At 37.9% G+C, this 19,662-nt stretch overlaps 1 protein-coding gene across 1 annotated transcript in view; it reads left to right on the forward strand.

Moving 5' to 3' along the window:
- LOC149580157 (sphere organelles protein-like protein) overlaps positions 1–19,662 on the forward strand; it is a 228,577-nt gene that overhangs the window by 166,130 nt on the left and 42,785 nt on the right. The window lies entirely within an intron of this gene.

Genomic DNA, 19,662 nt, shown 5'->3' on the forward strand with positions numbered 1-19,662 from the left:
CTAACGCAGCCTCCAAACCTAGTGAATCTGCCTCTTTCAACACACAAGCAATCTCCAGCTCCATACGTTGGGAATTACTGCTTTAACGATTCACATTTTCTTAGCAATAAATGGTGACACCTTTCACTAAATCTCACCTCAGATACAAAATGAACTGTAGAGGATGAGACTGCAAATTATTATACTTCTGCAATAATTTGCAAGGAAACCCTTCAGAATAATTTCCACACTTCAAAACTCTCAGCCAGATATCAACAAAAGCAAATAATTATATTCAGATTATTCTCCTTAGCCACAAAAAATATAGTAGGAGATGTGGGCGAATTGTTTACTTCATCACAATTGCCAAGAACTTCTCAGAATCTTAGAAAAAGCTTAAAAGGCAACAAAAGCAAATATGTATTCAAGCGTGCTTTTCCCAATGAAATGAACTCCTATTTATAACACTGTAACATGGGGACTCGCACCTATTGGTTCCCAAAACTGCAGATTGGAAATCCAAGAGCTTGCCACTTCTCCGATAGGACTTCTCAATCAGTTCTGGGTAACGAATGGAAATATTTCTCGATTCCTTTGCACTACAGGCTTCGCTACAACTAGGCGGGTAGACCTTCTCCTCAAACGCTGACTATTTGGTTCAAGGCTTTTCTATAGCGAATTTAAACTTCTGGAGTTCTCTGACTGGCAAGGTCCTCCAACTTGATCAAAATGAAAATTGGATGCTGGATAATGGTTAAATGTTTTGTATAATTAAATAATAATTAGTTTGATGCTTGTAGAAGGAATATATAGATTTTCTAACTTCAATAATAAAAACACTAGTGCCTCTGCTCATCCGAGCAATAGACTCAACTTTAGTGAATTTTAATGTACAAATTTATAATATTCTACGTACTTATATTGCCAACAATTAAATAATCAAGATGCGACAGATCAAATATTTATACAATCTTAAATTATTCTAGATTGAATTTTAACTCCTTTGGTAGGGAGACAAACTGGACATAGATACATAAATGATTTAATATTTCACAATATCTATGATGATCAAATTTAAAATGCTAAATGACCATGTCCATTTATCCAGTATTTAAATTGTATACAAAATTCCAGAAAATAATTACAAAGGACGATTCGCCTGTAGTTTAACTCTCCATGCCTTTAATAATAAACAAAGACCATTTTATTTTATTATTAAAATAAAATAATAGAATTTATATTACAAAGTCATAATGTAGCCCTTATCCCTCCATGCAAGTAATATAAAATACTTCTTAAGAATATAAAATGTTCGGATATTGAATCTTGTCTTTTTTGGGTAAATGATCTTCCTTTTATATCTTAGAGAATAAAAGCAACACGACTTTTCAAATTTCAAAGGTTGTGTCTCTCAAATATAAATCGTAGTTTCTCATAACATAATTATTTTAATCATCAACAATAATCTTCTTTAATATATCTTTACCTTACATATCATATGTATTGGAACTATGTATTTTATTATTGATTCATTCAAAGCTGCTCCCGATAGTTGAGTTGCCGCCATTTGTATCATTGTCTTCAAATTTCCTATTGATCCTCCTTGAAGGTATGATACTGCCGCTGCGTATGGATGATACCGTTCATATGATGGATATTGCAAGGATAGACGCGTGGGTAATTTCAACACTCTGCTGTATTTTGTACTCTTGATTCATACACTTGTGCGAAGGGTGACAGGGCTCTGTTCAGATAATAACATATTCCTGACGGCATGCTGTAAATTCTAGAGTATTCATCGTTGCCGGTTATCTTCAAACATTTGGAGATTCCTTTTCATTTACTGGATATTGTATGTTCAATAATGATTGCCAATACTAATCAATACTGTTCACTGATGAACACAACATTGATATTGATGTGATTGGAAAACCAATTCACTTCCTTTACCACCGGGTTTCTTTCTTGCTAATGGGTTAATGATTTTTGCTTTATATATATCACTGGTTTGAGAATTTTCAAATTTATGAGGTACTCTTATTTTTGGCGCACTATCGTCTCCATCATGGCTTTAGATGATGGATGCTTATTTGGTTTTCCTCTTCATCAGAAGTCTTATGCTCTACCACAACAAATATCTCTGCACAAATATTCTAATTTGAAAACATCTTTCATGTTTACTTAAATATCTTGTATTGCTTCTTCAGACTATACCATCAAATCTCTCGAGCTGGTCATTTTGTCTTTCATTAGGCATTGGATGAATGATTCTACAAAAGAATTATGCTCACTTAATATATGATACGTTGTTGCCATGATTACATCTTTCTCAAGGGAGCAATATGTCCTTGGGATGGTTGTAAGGGATAAACAAATTCCAAGGAATGAACAACTCCTGACTGTTACTTTCCTGACAGTTATAACAATGTTCTGATGATCAGACATAAGCCAAGTATATGGAATCTCTGTCCAATGGAGGGGAATAATGTTTGAAAAAGGATCGATCTTTTAGAAATGATTATGATAAAGTGGATTTCAAATGACAGTATCAAAACATGAGTATGATTGTCATGGACTTTGGACACTTCAGCAGGTCACCTTGCTGATTAGAGAAGCATTATAAGTCCATTCACAACCCTTAATTAACACGGAGTTACACCACAACTTCAAAGTGACTGAAATTAAAAGACAGATGTTAAGTGTATCGTGTATATATTTGATTTTATCATTTTCATTGATTAGTATTTGGTTATGAGATTATATGACATCAATAATTATCCATTTTCAAACCTCCAATGTCATAAATGGAGGCCCTGATTTTTCGCAAAAAAATAGGGCTCCATCAGCATCCACCTCCCAAACCTTGAAGTACCTGTCCCCAAGATGTCCCCACATCGGGTAATTGCGCACCCACGTACCCCCAGCTCCGCCATTTCACAACCATGCTTCCACTGGAATGGACACTTGGATTTCTATTTGAATTTTGTTTTTTGAATGTTACTATTGGGTATGTAATATATTACTATGTTGAATGTTCAGTTGTTCTTGTTGATGTTTCAATTTTGATATGTTCAAGTATTTTAATTGGTATGTTCTATTGAAACATCATTTCATAACAAGCATTTCAAGTTCTATATGTATACTGTACAACACCCCTCCTTGCCTCGTGCTCCCCTTGCCATAGTCCCTTGGCCGTCCCCCCATTGTTTTGAAAATGAGACCCATTTTCTTCTCATCCCGAAAACTCGTCCTGACGTCCCCTCGTCCCAACGTAACCCTATACTGGGGTTACATTGATTTATAATCCTTTGTTGGCCAAAGTTTCCTTAAAAACTCCACTTTAGAAATTGTGGAAGTTTCCCAAAAGAACTCAACATGTGCTTCATCCACATAATTTGATTACAATTGTTAGCCGCTGCAACATATTCTACCTCTGTTGTGGATTGTGAAATATCATCTTATTTCTTATTCAACCAAGATACCAATCTTCCACCAAGGAAGAATGCACTATTGGTGGATGTGGACTAAAGAACTGAGACCGCGTTGTCTAAAATTTTTTCGTCTACCTTATCTCATAAAGTATTTGACTCTGAAAGGGGGCAATAAGGCGTAGTCATAGATACAAAAATATGCTCACTTCCATCTCCTAATTTTCATAATTGTGAAGTTGATGCAGAGGGAGGAGCTAATTAGTGAGGTTCACCACTTGTACTCTTTTTGTCATCAACATTTCCTACCCAATTAACATTAGTATTTGCACACAGTGTGAAATCATTAGATCTGCCATACCATTAGCCAAAATGTTTTGTTCTCTTCAAATATCTGAAAATTCTATTTATTGCTGCTAGATGCGTCTATTTAGGATCTGCTTTTGAAATCTTGCTATAATCCCAACTGCATTAGCAATATTTGGCCTTGTCTGAGTCAAATATTGTAATACAACACTCATAGATCTTTACCTTGTTTGCATAGCATTATTTTGATTCATTCTTGTTAGACAATTTGCATCTAGTCACCATAGGTGTTCCATCAGGTTTACAATTTTCCATACCAAATCTCACTAATAGTTCTTTAGGATACTTGGTTTGAGATATAAAGATGCCATCTTTAGTCAGTGTTATTTGTAATCCTAGAAAATATTTGATCTTGCCAATCATAAACATTTGAAACTCATCTTTCATTTTATCAGAAAATTTGTTACTTGCCTCATCATTTCCACCAAAAATAGTATCATCAACAAATACCTCAATGATTAACAAGCCATTGCCTTTAGACATATGTTATTGCCTGCATTTCTTTTCTTAAAACCCAAACTTGATAAATGGTTATCTAGTCTTACAGGCTAGGCTCTAGGTGGTTGTTTTAGTCCATCTAGTACTTTCTTCAGCTTGCATACCATGTCTTTGTCTTCGGATAATGGAAACCCATTAGGTTGTTCAATGTATACCTCTTCCTCAAGTTCACCATCCAAGAAAGCTAACTTCAGATCCATCTGATACACTTTGAAAGTCTTGTTAGATGCGTAAGCCAAAAACATTCTTACACCTTCTAATCTTGCTATCGGAGAAAAGTTTCTTTAAATTCTATACCTTCTTATTGTTTATAGCCCTTACATACTAACCTTTCATTATTCCTCACAACTTCATCTTGTTCATTCATTTTGTTCTTAAATACCCATTTTCTACCAATAACATTCTTATTTTTAGGTCTGAGGACCAATTCCCTTGTATTATTCTTCTCTATCTGATCAAGTTCCTTCATTGCATTTACCATTCGCCTTTACATGTCTCATCAATAGTTTTAGGTTCAACTTGTGAAATCAAACAAATTTCTTCTATTACCTTACCTCTTGTCATCACTCCTGTACTAGCATTACCAATGATCTGATCTTCAGGATGATTCCTTGCAACATATTTCGATGTTTTTTATTCTTCTCAGGGTTTTTCTTGTAATGTCCCCACTTTAGTAGTCGACCAAGTGTGTGCGTGTTAGCCTAGTTCTACATGGTCTTGAGGGCTAACGAAGGGTTTAAAGGGATCTTAGAGTGTTTTGGCCTAGTCATCTCCAGTTTGGGCCAAAACGGAGTTGATTTACTTAGTCTTAGGAATTCTATTTTTAGTAAGTCAGCAGGACACAGGGGAGACTAGTTTTGGTGATTGAATTTGATACTACTCGGCGAGAGCTTTCCGACAAGCTATCACTCATGCTATTCAGAGTCTGATAGCTAATATATTTTAGTGCCCGAAGTGTTATTAAAGTAACATTTGAATTAGCTATAAAATATTAAAGTGTTAATTTAATATTAAATTTTATGGGAATGTGTGCAAATAAAAAAGGGGTGCCTAAGGGAGACATAAGTGATTATTTTAATATGTTTTATATTGCACATCTTTTAACCCAGATTGCTCATGTGAGTTGAATCGACTTTTGGTGAAAGAATAAAAGGGAGCGTTAGTGGCTTTATTCAGTAAGTGAAATATGAGAAGAAAATTGATGTGTGAGTTGCAGATTCGTTGTTGGCATTAGAGGACGTCTATCCTCTCGTGTGACATTCTAGACATCATTCCCTTGGGGTTTGGCCTTTGGAGTTCATTGCTATCAGCTTCATGAATAGGCAGATTGGGTGCATTTCCAGCTATAGGCGGATTGGGTGTTTGCCCATATCATTCTCGCTTCTTGTCCGATGCTTATGCCATTGTGAAGGGATGATTTTATGAGGATCTTGATCTGATTGAAGGCATATTTTACTGTAGCATCACTGTAGCACAACACTATTCATATTACCGTAGCAGCAAGATGGGAAGTCGTTAGTGGAAAATTATTTTATAATGCTGGAGTAATTAGCGAGTTGAAAAGTCTGCTATGTATTTGATTTTATTAGTTGAAAATTAATATTATTTCAGTAGTAGTTTAATCTTCAGTTTGCATCTTATTATAAATTCCTTCTTGTCCATGTTATGTGGTTTCAAATCTATGCAAAGACATAAAAACAAACAAACATTTTATTTCCGGAGCCATAAAGGGGTTTAAACATTTAATGGAGAAATTAAGAGTTGGATGCAAATTATTTGACTAAATTCCTATCTGCACTTGGTTTAGTTTTTGGGCAATTCTAGGGTGTCCATTACATTTCTTCAATCTATACCTATATTTCATTGTCCAATTCAAAGAATTATTATTGTTCTGTGTTATGATTTATTAGTAGTTCCTGACTTGTACTAGCATTATTTGATCTATCATTTGAGTCATAGTCAAGTGATCTCTCGTGAACTTGAAATCTTTCATCAATCCTAACATTTGCACTCTCAACAATCTTCTTTATTCTCATATTGTAACATCTATATGCCTTGCTTTTAGTAGAATAACCAAAAAATATGCCTTGATCACTTTTAGGATCAAACTTCCCTATATCATCTTCTCTTTTGATGTAACTCGTAAAAATTCTGAAATCCTCTACTGTAGGGGCATTGATCGAACCATAACTCATAAGATGTCTTAACTATTCCTTGCTGATTTAAACTCTGTTCATAGTGTATACTGTAGTGGTAATAGTTTCTCTCCAACAGACATGCTCAAACATCTCTCTAGCTGCTTCACTTACTGTTTTGTTCCTTCTTTTTGCTGTCCTATTCTGTTGTGGAGTCTTAGGTGCTGAAACTTGTCTGCGGATTCCATTGTCCTCACAAAAAGCATTAAATTGGCTAGAAGTAAATTCTCCTCTATCAGACCTCAAACATTTGATTCTCATTCCAGATTCATTTTCAACTTTAGCCTTGTGCTGTCTTTAATTTTGACATCACAAAATTGAGGCAACCCTATGGATTTTTCTAATGAATTCGTAGGTGTGTTGTTTTTGTTTCAATGCATTGATGAGGTGTCATGAAAACAATTCATTATCTCCAAATTGTTTTTTGTATAGTCTTGTCTATGGTTTCTTTTGAAGGTTTTCCGTCGAGATTATTCCCAATTATTTGTTGGTAAGAGTTTTTTCTTCTCACATTACAAATACTATTTTTGGTGAATCTTCACATTCTTTCTTTGATTTTCTTTGCATTGTAAATAGGTTTTGGTCTTGTTTTTGCCTTGGTGAATAACCCTTGGAATTCCATTCAATTTGAGCTAACTTAGATCCAAATTGGAGTAGTCTAGCTCAAGTTAGAAGGTAAAAAGTGGGGTTTCTCACGTCAATTGCATATCTTTATTAAAAACCTCATAAAAGTGTGCTTTTTATTGGTAATTGCACGACACAAAGCTATATTTTATATTTAAAGTGGATTTTGTGGTCCATTTTAAAATTCAACTCATTCTGAGTTGATTGAACCATAATTTTTTATGTTTGATGAAAATAGTCTATTTCTAGACTATTTTTCATGTTATTTTATTAAAATTTGTAGTTAAATATTAAACATAATTACATGAGACAACTTAAGCTTATAAAGTGGATTTTTATTTCATATTGCATATATCCACATGCAAAACACTTAATTAAAATCCACTCAATAAATTTTATTTCCCAACATCTTTAAAAGTGTGCTTTTTAAATACGATTACATATCTTATTGTATTTAAAGTTCATTTTTAATAATCAAATGCATATGTATTTTTAAATTTCCATTTAAGTGGGGTTTTGAAATTCATCTGCATGTCTTTATAACATGTAAATGTAAATTAAAAATGAGTTCTTTACCCATATCAAGCCAAAGTGGTGATTTTGGACCCTAATACATGTGCTGATGATTAAAAATACATTGTTCCCTTTAGCTTAAGTCAAAAGTGGCAAATTCCAAGCTAACTGCATATGTTTTAAACACATGTAAAAACCTATGAGAAATGTACAGCAAGACACGAGAAGGCCTCACAGCCGCCCACGTGGCGCTTTTGTATTTGCAACATACACAGTCAGCAGATACACGCCAATCCCACGTGGCGACCTCAAACATTGCCATGTGGACTGGAAGCCACATCAGCCATTGACTCAGCATTTGCCATGGTGGACTGACAATGCACTTGACATGTCATGTGCCACGTGTACAAATCCGTACGACACGTGTCAGTCTGTACAACACGTCAGATTTCCTTACTGCCATGTCACCTGGGCTATTGTTTTTCGTTGACGTCAACCAAGCACGAGGTTAAAATTGACGACTGTCTGACCGTCAAATTTTTCAATTGTAGTGACAACCGTTTGACTGTCAAATTTAAGCACGCAATTTTCTTGCCAAACCCCTCTCCAGATTGTTTTTTGATTTTGTAGCTTGACTTTGTGAGCCCATAAGTTGGACATTCAAACTTCAATTCAGGTGCGATTTTTTTTGAAATTGGGTAGCATTTCCTGAACTTTCCAGTGGTGGTGTTATTTTCTAGTTTTGGTGCAAGGATTTTTCAAAAATTGCATTTTTTGGCAACTGCACATGCTTAATCTTGCATTTTGCAACTTCAAACGCTCCGTATGGGCACATTTGGTGACATTTTCAGGTTCCTTTTTTTTTTGAAAGTGCATTATTTTTCGTGTACTTTCCAGATCTGTAGTCAGACTCCAGGGTTGTGTGGACAAAATTCTCACTTTCAGAATTAGGGCTTTTTCTGCATTGTAAAGCTTTGATTACTTTTCAAAATTGTTTTACATCTGAGCTGCAGTGCTTAGTGACAAATTTAGGCCTCAAAAGACAGTTGTAAAAGCAAAATCAGAAAGTCCACTTTGTTCATTTTGACAAGTGGCCCATTGTACACGCACTACTTAGAAAGTGCCAAAAGCATTTTTTTTGGGGCAGTCTTTTGATTGAGTGAAAAGGGGGGATGTGTACTGTGTTCTTGTGTCTCTTTTGTGCTCTTTTCATTTCTGCATCATGGGTTCATTTAAATGTCCACCTCTAACTTCACGCAATTATTCTACATGGAAATATATTGCATAAAGTATATTAATGGAAAAAGGATATAGTCTTTATGTTGATGGTACAATTACGAAACCTACTGATGAAAAGAACTCATTGAATGGAAAAAAAAGACCAACAGGCTTTAGGAATTATCAGGAGTTGTGTACATAGAGATTTCTTCTTTCACATTGCCAGTTGTAAAGAATCCAAACCAGCTTGGGACAAACTTGAAACATTGTATGGTAAGGTGGATGAAGAAAAGGGATTTTAGATTGAAGACGATCTACTTCTCTTGGATCCAAAGAACTTTGACATAATTCAGGATTACATCAACAAAGCCAATGAGTATAGGGCACTTCTTAAAGATTGTGGAAATCCCATGAAGGATGACAAGTTGATTCATCACATCCTGAAGAGGCTGCTTTTAGAGTATGCTTCATTTGTTTCGAGTTTTAATACTCACAGGTTGACCATGGGATCTGCTTACCAGAAGCCTTATTTTGATGCATATGCAGAGATGTTGATTGTTGAACAATCTCACTTGATGGATTTCGGACTTCTCAAGTCATCAAACACCAAACCCTTGGTGGCTAGTGATGAGCACCAATCAAGTCAAGGAGGGAAAAGTTCTAGCAACAACAAGAAGCAGTGGAAGTAGAAATCACAATCTAAGACACAACAATCCTCCTCACAGCAAGGCAATTCTTCTTCCAACAAGAAGGGAAGTAATGAAAAGGACAAACTTTTTTGTGCATACTGCAAAAAGGCAAATCATGACGAGCATCATTGCAAGACTAAAAGAATTGATGAGTTAAAAAGTCTACTCAAGGAGAACAAGATTCAAGTGCCAGGTACTTCCAAGGATTCGACTCCAACCTCTTCAAAGGATAAAGGGCAAGCACTTATGGCAAATTCATGTTCTTCTTTGGAATGGATACTTGACTTAGGTGCCTCCTATCATATGAGTTCTTCAAAGGGAGACTTTTCTTCATTGAAGCAGTCAAAGGTACTGCACATCTTCGTGGGAGATGATACTAAAATGGAAGTTGAAGCAAAAGGACATGTGGAAATGGAAAATGGCAAGGGAGAAGTTGAACTTCTCTTCTGTAATGTTTTCGTCATAAAATAAATAATCAATCAAACCTTTGTTAATGGGCCAATTGATGTAGTATATCTCAAACGCATTTTTTGTTGTTTCCATACGTAGGTGTGGCCATTGGCTATCTTTGTAAACCCTCGAAAAGTTTTTCCGATGGGTATTTAAGCAAGACATGTAGGTAGTATTTGGGAGGCAATTTGGATTATATTTCTTACATTGCGGATTCCAGTTGGGATTCTCCGTTGTTCGCCATTTTGGAAGTGAAAGACTTTCCCTACTTGGCTATTCCAGTTTCGTTGGGATTCAATCCTCACCCTATTTCGTTGGTGTATTAGTTGGCTCGGATCTAGCAAGTCGGAGCACCATTCTTGTCTACAAATTCAATCTATAATTCATTGCAATATAAGTTCTATATCATGTTTGATATACCTTCTCTATATTATCTCAGTGCGTTTGCAATTTGGATATTTTATTCAGCATTGATTATTCCCTCGACACACATATTCACTAATGTGCACTTCACTCCCTCTCCCACTGTATGACCTACCACACATAACTGTATGGCTTGAAGGAACATCTCCTCAAATATCTGGCGTCATCCTGCAAAACTCAACCTATTGGCCCCATCAACAGTACATCTTCCATTCTCGCTACCATACGACTATCTGGGATCATTGTACATTTGTTCCCACACTATACGACAAACTCCTCCACCGTATAGATCCCATTGGAACCCGAAGGCTATCTTTTATTCTCGGTATGACCATCCTGCCATCTCCAATGTACAACATGCTTGCTGTACTAGGTTGCCATCGTACAGACTACATTCCCTATCGTGTGGCCTTCCCTTTTCCACTGTACGACTCTTGCTTGTGACCACTGTACAACCACCATGTTCTTCCCCCGGTACGGGCACTGGTTTCACCTCCAGGCTCAGCTGAAGTCGATTCCTAAGGAGCAAGTTCATATCGGAGGAAGGCTAGCCTTGGTCATTGCAGGAAAGGAACATTACAATGGTATCAGAGCCAATCATCCTACTAGCCTGTTGACAATGAATGAGAGTTCATGACCAGAAGAGAAGATCTCATTTAGTTGAGAGAATGGCAGAGCAAGAACCCACTAATGCTGAACTCATGGAAATACTAAGAGATCTTTCGAGGAATCAGGCACAGATCAATGATACTCAACGACTTATGGAAGAAACTCTCAGGAAATTGGCAGATAATAAAATATTTGGTAAAAAAAATGGTTGCAGCGCGGACTCAGTGTCGGGTAAGGCAAACCCTCATCTAGCATGCTCTTGACCTTCCATGCTGTTTTTCCCTCCACGGATGGAGGTACCACTTGGAAGAAAGAAGACTCTTTGGGGAAGTTCAGAGACAGTTGAGAGAAGACTGAAAGAATGCAAATTTGGAGGAAGATATATCCTACAAAGATTACGCAGAACTGAGAATGAGATATTTCAAAGGCAGAAACTAAGGATATTTTAACCATGGTCTCAAATGAAAGTTGAGTAAGGTAAATCTGTCACCATTTGATGGATTCAGGACCATATCCGCTCAAGCTTGGGTAATGAAGGCTGAAACTTCCAACTTAATCCAATGCCAAAAGAAGAAACAATCAATTTTGCAGCACTACACTTGGAGGGAGTGGCACATGATTGGTGACATCATGGCACCATCACACTAGGGCATGACCAAGTAAATATTTATGCGGAATTCACTGAAAGATTAATAGATTGATTTGATGGTAAAGACCCAAAACTTAATTTCAAAGAATTAGCACAATTGAGGCAAATTGGATCAGTCAACCAGTACATCATAGAATTTCAGAAACTCTCTATTTTGGTCACGGACATTTGTGAAAGGAGATAGATAGTGCTCTTCATGGATGGATCGACAGAACTATTGAGGGGTTGGGTAAAAGGTTTCAATCTTGTCACCCTTTCGGAGGCTATAAAAAAGGCGCGGAGCATGGCATCATCATCGTCATCATCCTCTCGAGGTTATTCACACTCCAAATCGCCAGTATTTCCAAAGGATAAAGATAACAAACCTCTGCAGAAGAAGCCTTCGTTAGACGAAGCTACCAAACAAGAGCTACGAAGGAAGAAATTATGTTGCAATTGCAAGGGACTGCTTGAGCCTGGACAAAAATGCCTTGGTAAAGGGAAAATACACTATATTGAAGTCGTATCTGATGATGAGGATGATCAAGAGGATCTACCCACAGAAGACAACCATTCCCACGAGGACACCAAAATGGTTAATTTGAGCCGTACAGAGAGAATTGCAACATTGGTACGACGCGAAGGAACCATCGCCTTAGGCGAGAACCTAAGGTGTACAATATTTTCGTGTATGGGGAACCCTTCAAGGATAGAGGGTCATGGTGATGCTTGATAGTGGAGCCACTCTAAACTTCATAAACTCATTTTGGTGAAACGAAGAGGTTTACCTACTAAGATGCACGCAGGATTTCAGGTCAAGGTCGACGGAGGGACACTTCTGCCTTGTACACACCTTGTTCCCTGATTAAGTATCACCATGGCTAACCACAATGTGACAGAGGATTTCTTTATAGTGGACCTGGATGATATGGAGGTTATTCTGGGCATACAATGGATGGAGACACTTGATGAATACACTCAAAGCTTCAAATGGTTGGACTTCACTTTTGTTATCGATGGGAAGAAGGTTGTTCTCCGTGGAATGGCCAATGAGGGACCGAAGGGAGTTTCAACATAGCAGGTGGAAGCAATTTTTCGGCATGATGACATTGCATGGCTTGACATTTGTTTCGTTTGAACAGAACCTGTAAAAGGACAATATACCCCTCCTTGGGACGATAACCTTCAAAATATTTTGAGGACCCATGATAAAGTTTTTATAGACATTCCTCTTGGCATACCCCCCCATTGCAGGTTTGAACACACCATCGAGTTGGAAGCCAATGCCAAACCAATTATCACCATGCCTTACCGTCATCCCAAGAAATTCAAAAATGACATCGAGAAGACAATTCAGGAACTGCTCAAGAAAGGATGGATTTGCCCCATCTTTAGTCCTTTTGCATCATCAGTGGTTTTGGGTAAAAAGGATGGGACGATGCACATGTGTGTGGACTACTGTGCGCTGAATAAGAAGATAATAATAAAAGATACCCTATTCCTAGTATCAGTGAATTGTTGGGTGAGCTACATGGGTCTATTTAATCTTCTAAAATAGATCTTTGTCTCGGGCACCATCAGATCCGCATGCGGGAAGAAGACGTGGAGAAGGCGGCTTTCTGTTGTCACTATGGGCATTACAAGTTCCTGGTCATGCCGTTCAGAATAACGAACGCACCAACTACTTTTTAGCCTTGCATAAATTGCATCTTCAACAAACAACTGCTCCCAGGGATCATGAAGGCTCAGTCCTTGTTCGCTAAAGAATCCAAGTGTGAATTCGGAATGACAGAGATATTATACTTAGGACACATTATCAGCAAATATGGAGTGCAGGTCCACTAAGAGAAGATTCAAGTTATCCTGGGTTGGCCTCCACCAAAATCACTCTCTGAGTTGCGAGGGTTCTTAGGTCTATGCAGTTACTACTAGAGGTTTGTAAGCGGTTTCACTCAGCTCAACGCATTGTTAACAGAACTAAAAAAGGCTCCTAATGGAATGAAAGAGAGCAACACACTTTTGATAAGTTAAAAGAAGCAATGAGTAAATGTTCGATTCACACCTCACCCAATTTCACACAACCATTCATGCTAGTGTGTGATGCATCCAGAGAGGGAATTGACACAGTATTAATGCAAGATAGAAATCTTATACCCTATGAGAGTCGAAAGCTAACAAAAGTAGAGCATCTATATTCCATTTATGACAAAGAGATGTTGGCCATCATGCATGCACTAACCAAATTTTGGCAGTTTCTAGGAGGTGCCAAGTATGTTGTTTGTATCGATCATAATAGTTTGAGATATTTTCTAATGCAACAGGATCTAAATGAAAGACAACAAAAAAGGGTAAGTAAGATTCAGGCTTTTGATTTCGACATTGAATATGTGAAGGGGAAGAACAATGTGGTTGCAGATTCCTTGTCAAGAAAACCTGCCATCTGTTTACCATCTCAGATCATAGTTGACTAGAAAGCACACTTATTGGTGGAATATTCCAAAACACATTTGCATGTAAGCTAATGGATGGTGGCACTTAGCATGACCGATACAAGGTAGTGGGTGACATCCTTTACTATAAGGATCAGATATATTTGGTACCTGAATCCAAATTGAAGCAAAGAATCATGAAGTAAATACATGACTCACCCTTGGTCGGGCACCCAGGGTTTCTCAAAACCTATAGACAACTCAGGGAGAGGTTTTCATGAAAGGGACTTAAAGGAGATGTATTGCAGTATGTATGAGAATGTGTAGTCTACTTACAAAACAAATCCGAACACACTTTACCTGCTGGATTACTGTAGCCCTTACCTATACTAGAACGGAAGTGGGAAAGCATCTCTATGGACTTCGTCACTGGACTTCCTAAAGTAAACAGGAAGGATTGTATCTTTGTGGTGGTGCATAGGCTGACAAAGTATGAACACATCTTCACCATCCCCTTAGACTTTTAGGCTGCACAGGTAGTAGACTTATTTTTCAGGGAAGTTTTTCATTTGCACGGATTACCCCGAAACATTGTCAGTGACAGAGATGGGCGGTTTGTCAGTATTTTTTGGACAGAATTGTTTAGGTTGGCAGGAACAAAATTATCGCCAAGTATGAGCTACCACCTTCAAATGGATGGACAAATAGAGATTGTGAACAAGTGGCTAGAAGGCTTGGAACTACGTTTCCGCACAATAATGGGCATGGGTCAAATGGATGCATCTAGTGGAATACTGTTACAATACCACTTATCACATATCCATCGGGATGACACCCTTCAAAGCACTATATGGGTACGAACCCCTTTCATTTATCGACATGGTGCTAGGTGCTAATTGCACACCAAGGGCAAGGGATTAGCTTCAGGAAGGACAAGACATCCTGAGATGCTTGAAAGAGAACTTACGAAGGGCACAAGATCAGCAAAAGATGTACGCTGATAGTCATCGGATCGAGAGAAGTTTTGAAATAGGAGACTTGGTTTATCTTAGACTCCAACCATATAGGCAGTCCTCATTGAAGGAAAAAGGGAAAGAAAAATTGAAGCCATGGTTTTATGACCTTTATCGTGTAGCTCGCCATATCGGCGGTCCCCTATGAGTTGGAACTTCCAGAAGAAACCGCATTCATGTTAGCTGCCTGAAGAAAGTTGTGGGACAAAACATCACGGTAGCTGTAGAACTTATCCCGCTCGATGAAGGGAGCTCATAGTGGAACCGATTGAAATCATTGATGTACATGAGAAGACCCTGCAAAATTGTACTTTGAAGGAAGTACACTGGAAACACTTCTCGTTGGACAATGCGACTTGGGAAGGTGAACAAATTCTGCAGCATCCGACATTGCATTTGCTTGGGGAGAAACAAAGTTTGGGACTGGAGGACTGTAATGTTCCCGTCATAAAATAAATAATGAATCAAACCTTTGTTAATAGGCCAATTGATTTAGTATATTTCGGACCCATTTTTTATTGTTTACGTAGGTAGGTGTGGCTATCGATTATCTTTGTAAACCCTTGGAAAGTTTTCCCAACAGGTATTCAAGCAAGGCATCTAGGTAGTAGTTGGGAGGTGATTTGGATTATATTTTCTTATACTGCAGATTCCACTTGGGATTCTCTGTTTGTCATTTCGGAAGTGAAAGACCTTCCATACTTTTTTATTTCGGTTTCGATGGGATTCAATCCTCACCCTATTCCATTGGTGTATTACTTGGCTCGGATCTGGCAAGTCAGAGCACCACCCTTGTTTGCAAATTCAATCTATAATTCATTGCGATATAAGTTCTATTTCATGTTTGATATACCTTCTCTATAAATTGCAATGCGCGGTGGGACGAGGCACATCGTGGCTTATTCCTTCAGCAGATGCATTTCGTCTTACACTTGAAAGCAACGTTTACCTAACACAATGAATAGGAAATAGTATTGGTAATAGGCGACACATGCAATCTATGCAAATGTTGCTCAATGTTTGTGGATTTGAGCGTGTGTACATTTTTCACCATCAATGTTTGTGGATTGGTTTTCTGGTGAAAAATTTGGCTCGGTAATTGGTTTTCTAGAGTGTTTTTTGAAAAAATAAGGGCAGAAAAGACAGGGCACTAAGCAGGTAATGGCATAGTGGGACCAGAACATCACACCGGAGCATCACAGTGGGACTAGGCAGCAAACACAATACCAGACAGGCTCAGATTTCAGACAGGCTCGTTTCCAAGGGAAAAACAACGGCTGGGCCCAGCCCACAGCAAGATAGGGGTAGGCTTTTAAGCCAGGGGTTTCCAGGTGCACTTTTCGACTTTTTTTTTTTTTTTTGTTTTATATATTTGCTCTTGTTAGTTTTGTTTCGTCCTTCTTTCCTTTGATCAATGGAAAAACAAATTGTGGATACACAAACAATGGGAAAACAAACGGTGGATATGCAAGCATTGGGAAAACAAACCATATCATTGGTAAAAACGGTCAAGAAATTCTGGTGCACTTTGAAACTAACCATTTAGGTCAGGTCAAAATGGCATCACTCGACAAGACAAGGAAATATATTTGGGTCAACGTTAAACAGTTCAAGGGCATTTTAAAACGTAGACTTGCTCGCTTGAAAGGGTCACATGAAAAGCAGAAACACAGGCAGAGATTGCATAAACCAGAGAAGAAATAAAAAGATGTTGTCAAAATATACCCCCTTCCACACTTAGATGGTGACAGTCATTTGCGTGGTAGTAGCAACTTTGTTGATTCTATCACTTACAGCCCTAACTCCACACCTCTCGCATCCAGATCTTTATGTGCAAGAACTATTGAGGGCCAAGAGGAGGTTGGAACTCTTAGAGGCTAAGGAACAAGAAAGTTATCGTAATATGCAGGTGTTAATTGCAGCAAATAAACTCTTGCAGATAATAACAACATTTTAAAAACTCAAATCTCAACGCTGCAAGAAACACTTTTAGCAGGGAAGCTTGAATGGCAGAACATGAAGGATGAATGGAAAAATCTGAATGCTACATTGGAAACAAACAAGGTCACAACAAATATCGAGTCATCTCATTATAAGGAGAGACCGATTTTTCACACTAATTCGTTGGGAAAGGCAGGGGTTGAAGAGGAGAGGAGAAGTTTTTCAGAAGTCACCAAAACTTGGGACAAAAACAACAAACACCTTGATATGGCAAGACAAGAGGCAAAGATTCGTGTGAACACACAAGACAGAGAGGTCAAGGAAAGGCAGCTTAGGGCATCCAATATAATTATCAAAGGGATAAAAGATTATGGGGAAGGCGAACACACCCTCGACTTAACGAGGGATTTCCTACAAGATGTGTTGTTGTGGCAAGGACAAATCTGTCAAGCTTGGAGGGTTGGCAAACCACAAGCTGAGAGAAATAGGCCAATCAAGGTAGTCATGCCCAACATTAGCGACAAACAAAATTTACTTAACAAAAAACAGCTCTTGAGGGGTTCTCGCTTTGTTATAGAGGAGGATTTAACCATGAGACAGCAAGTAGAAAGAAGAATGGAAATGGAAAAAATCAGAACAGCTAGAAATGAAGGCAAAAGAGCTTGGATGTTCAAGGGAAAAGCAATTATTGCTCATTTTGGCTACCGCTCCAATGAAGGGCAGCAAGAAGGCAACAAAGGTGTGACAACAAACACATTAGCATGCAGCGATACAACAAGATCAGCAATCACGTTTAGCGATAATAACTCAACTTCGAGTCTTTCACATCAAAACAAATAGCAATCAAACTTAACCCAGGCGTCCTTAAGTTTAGTTTGTTGGAATTGCAGAGGTTATCCATGGAGACGTGGGCCTGGGTTAGGACCTATTGTGGAAGGCAAAGACATTATTTGTCTCATAGAGACACATGAGCATGAGGGATGTAAGACCCCATTGTTTGAAGGCTACTGGAAGATGGCAGTGTGGAATGAGGTAGTGGGAAATGGTAAAGGTCATGGAGGTATAATGGTTCTAGTAAAAGAAAGGGAAGGTCGTGCCATTCAGTTGTAAAAGACTGATTCTAATAAACAATTTATATGGCTCAAAATTGTGGAAAATAACACTCTTATCAGGATTGCAGCCTGTTACTTTGCTCCACAAGTATCTAAAACTTATAAAAAGTGTGGCTTAGATCACAATGACCCCTATGCTGCGTTAAAGAAAGATGTTGCTATTTTTTCGCAGCATGGGAATGTTCTTCTTGTTGGAGATTTCAATTATAGGACAGCAAATTGGCAAGCAAGTATTTTCAGCTCCAAAGTAAATGATAACCCTATTTGGCTCATAGAAGAAAGAAATCATCAATGGGAAAGAATATCCGAAGATGCTAAAGGCTGCAATCATTTTGGAGAAGAATTGATCACTCTATGTGGCACATTTGATCTCATAATTTGTAATGGTTTGGCTAGATGGGCTAAGTCAGGCACTTTCACTTGCAACACATACAACGGGGCAAGTGTGGTAGATTATGTAATTTGTTCGCAGAATTTGTATAAAAATATTGAAGAAGTTGCAATTGGAGAACACATTTGGGATCTCAAATCAGATCATAGACCGCTGTACGTAAATTTGTATTGGGCAAAAGATAGGCGGATTGGAGCAAAAACCCAAGGCCCTCAATACCCCCCTTCTCAGGGCAGAATTTTGTTAACTTCAAAAAACAGTAACACTTTCAGAACTACTCTTGAGGAACTTTGTATGGGACACCCTATGTATAAACATGGTGTTAACAGTTATGATTTATCAAATTTGATTCATGAGGCTCTTTCAAAATGCAAGAGAGCAAAAAATAGAAAATCTGAAACTAATTGTTTTCCAGCCAATGCTTGGTTTGATAAGGAATACAAGAGGGCTAGAAGAAACCTAAGGGAGTCAAATAAAACTAACCTTGACATTAAGGCCTACAAACAGATCCTAAAGAAGAAAAAAACTGATTTTGTGTTCACAAGGAGAGAGGAGTTAATTTTCTTGGGCAGAAATAACCCGAAACGTTTTTGGAAAGAACTCCAACCAAGGAGAAAACAAACTGAAAATAATAATATCACTGCCACCCAATGGTTTGAATATGCTAAGAAACTTTATGAACAAGAGGGTGGAGTGGGACAGCCACGTTTGGTCAATGATGATACAAATCTTTTCACTGTGCAAGAGATAGAGGTAGGGATTAAGAAGTTAGGTGGAGGTAAAGCAAAAGACTTTGTTGCGCTTCAAGCAGAATATCTGAAGTGGGGTATGAAAACTCTTGCACCGCACATCATTAAAATTTTCAACAAAATTTGCCAAGAAGGGTTTTCGAAAGATTGGACAATCAGCCTTGCAATACCACTTTTTAAGAGTGGTGATGTTAACAATCCCTCCAACTACAGGACTATAATGATCAATACCCTCTTTGCTAAACTTTTTGGCAGCATGATAGAAACTAGAATCAGCAAATGGGCAGAAGAAAACCATAAATGTGCTAAAGGGCAAGCTGGTTTTAGGCCAAAGCACTTGACAGTGGATCACTGTGTCACTTTGAGACACATTATTGAAAAAGAATGGGAGAAAAAAGAAGAGGTAT

This window comes from Cupressus sempervirens, chromosome 1 (genome assembly GCF_028749045.1).
Source record: "Cupressus sempervirens isolate cs-2001-9-10 chromosome 1, ASM2874904v1, whole genome shotgun sequence".
Lineage (NCBI taxonomy): Eukaryota > Viridiplantae > Streptophyta > Pinopsida > Cupressales > Cupressaceae > Cupressus > Cupressus sempervirens.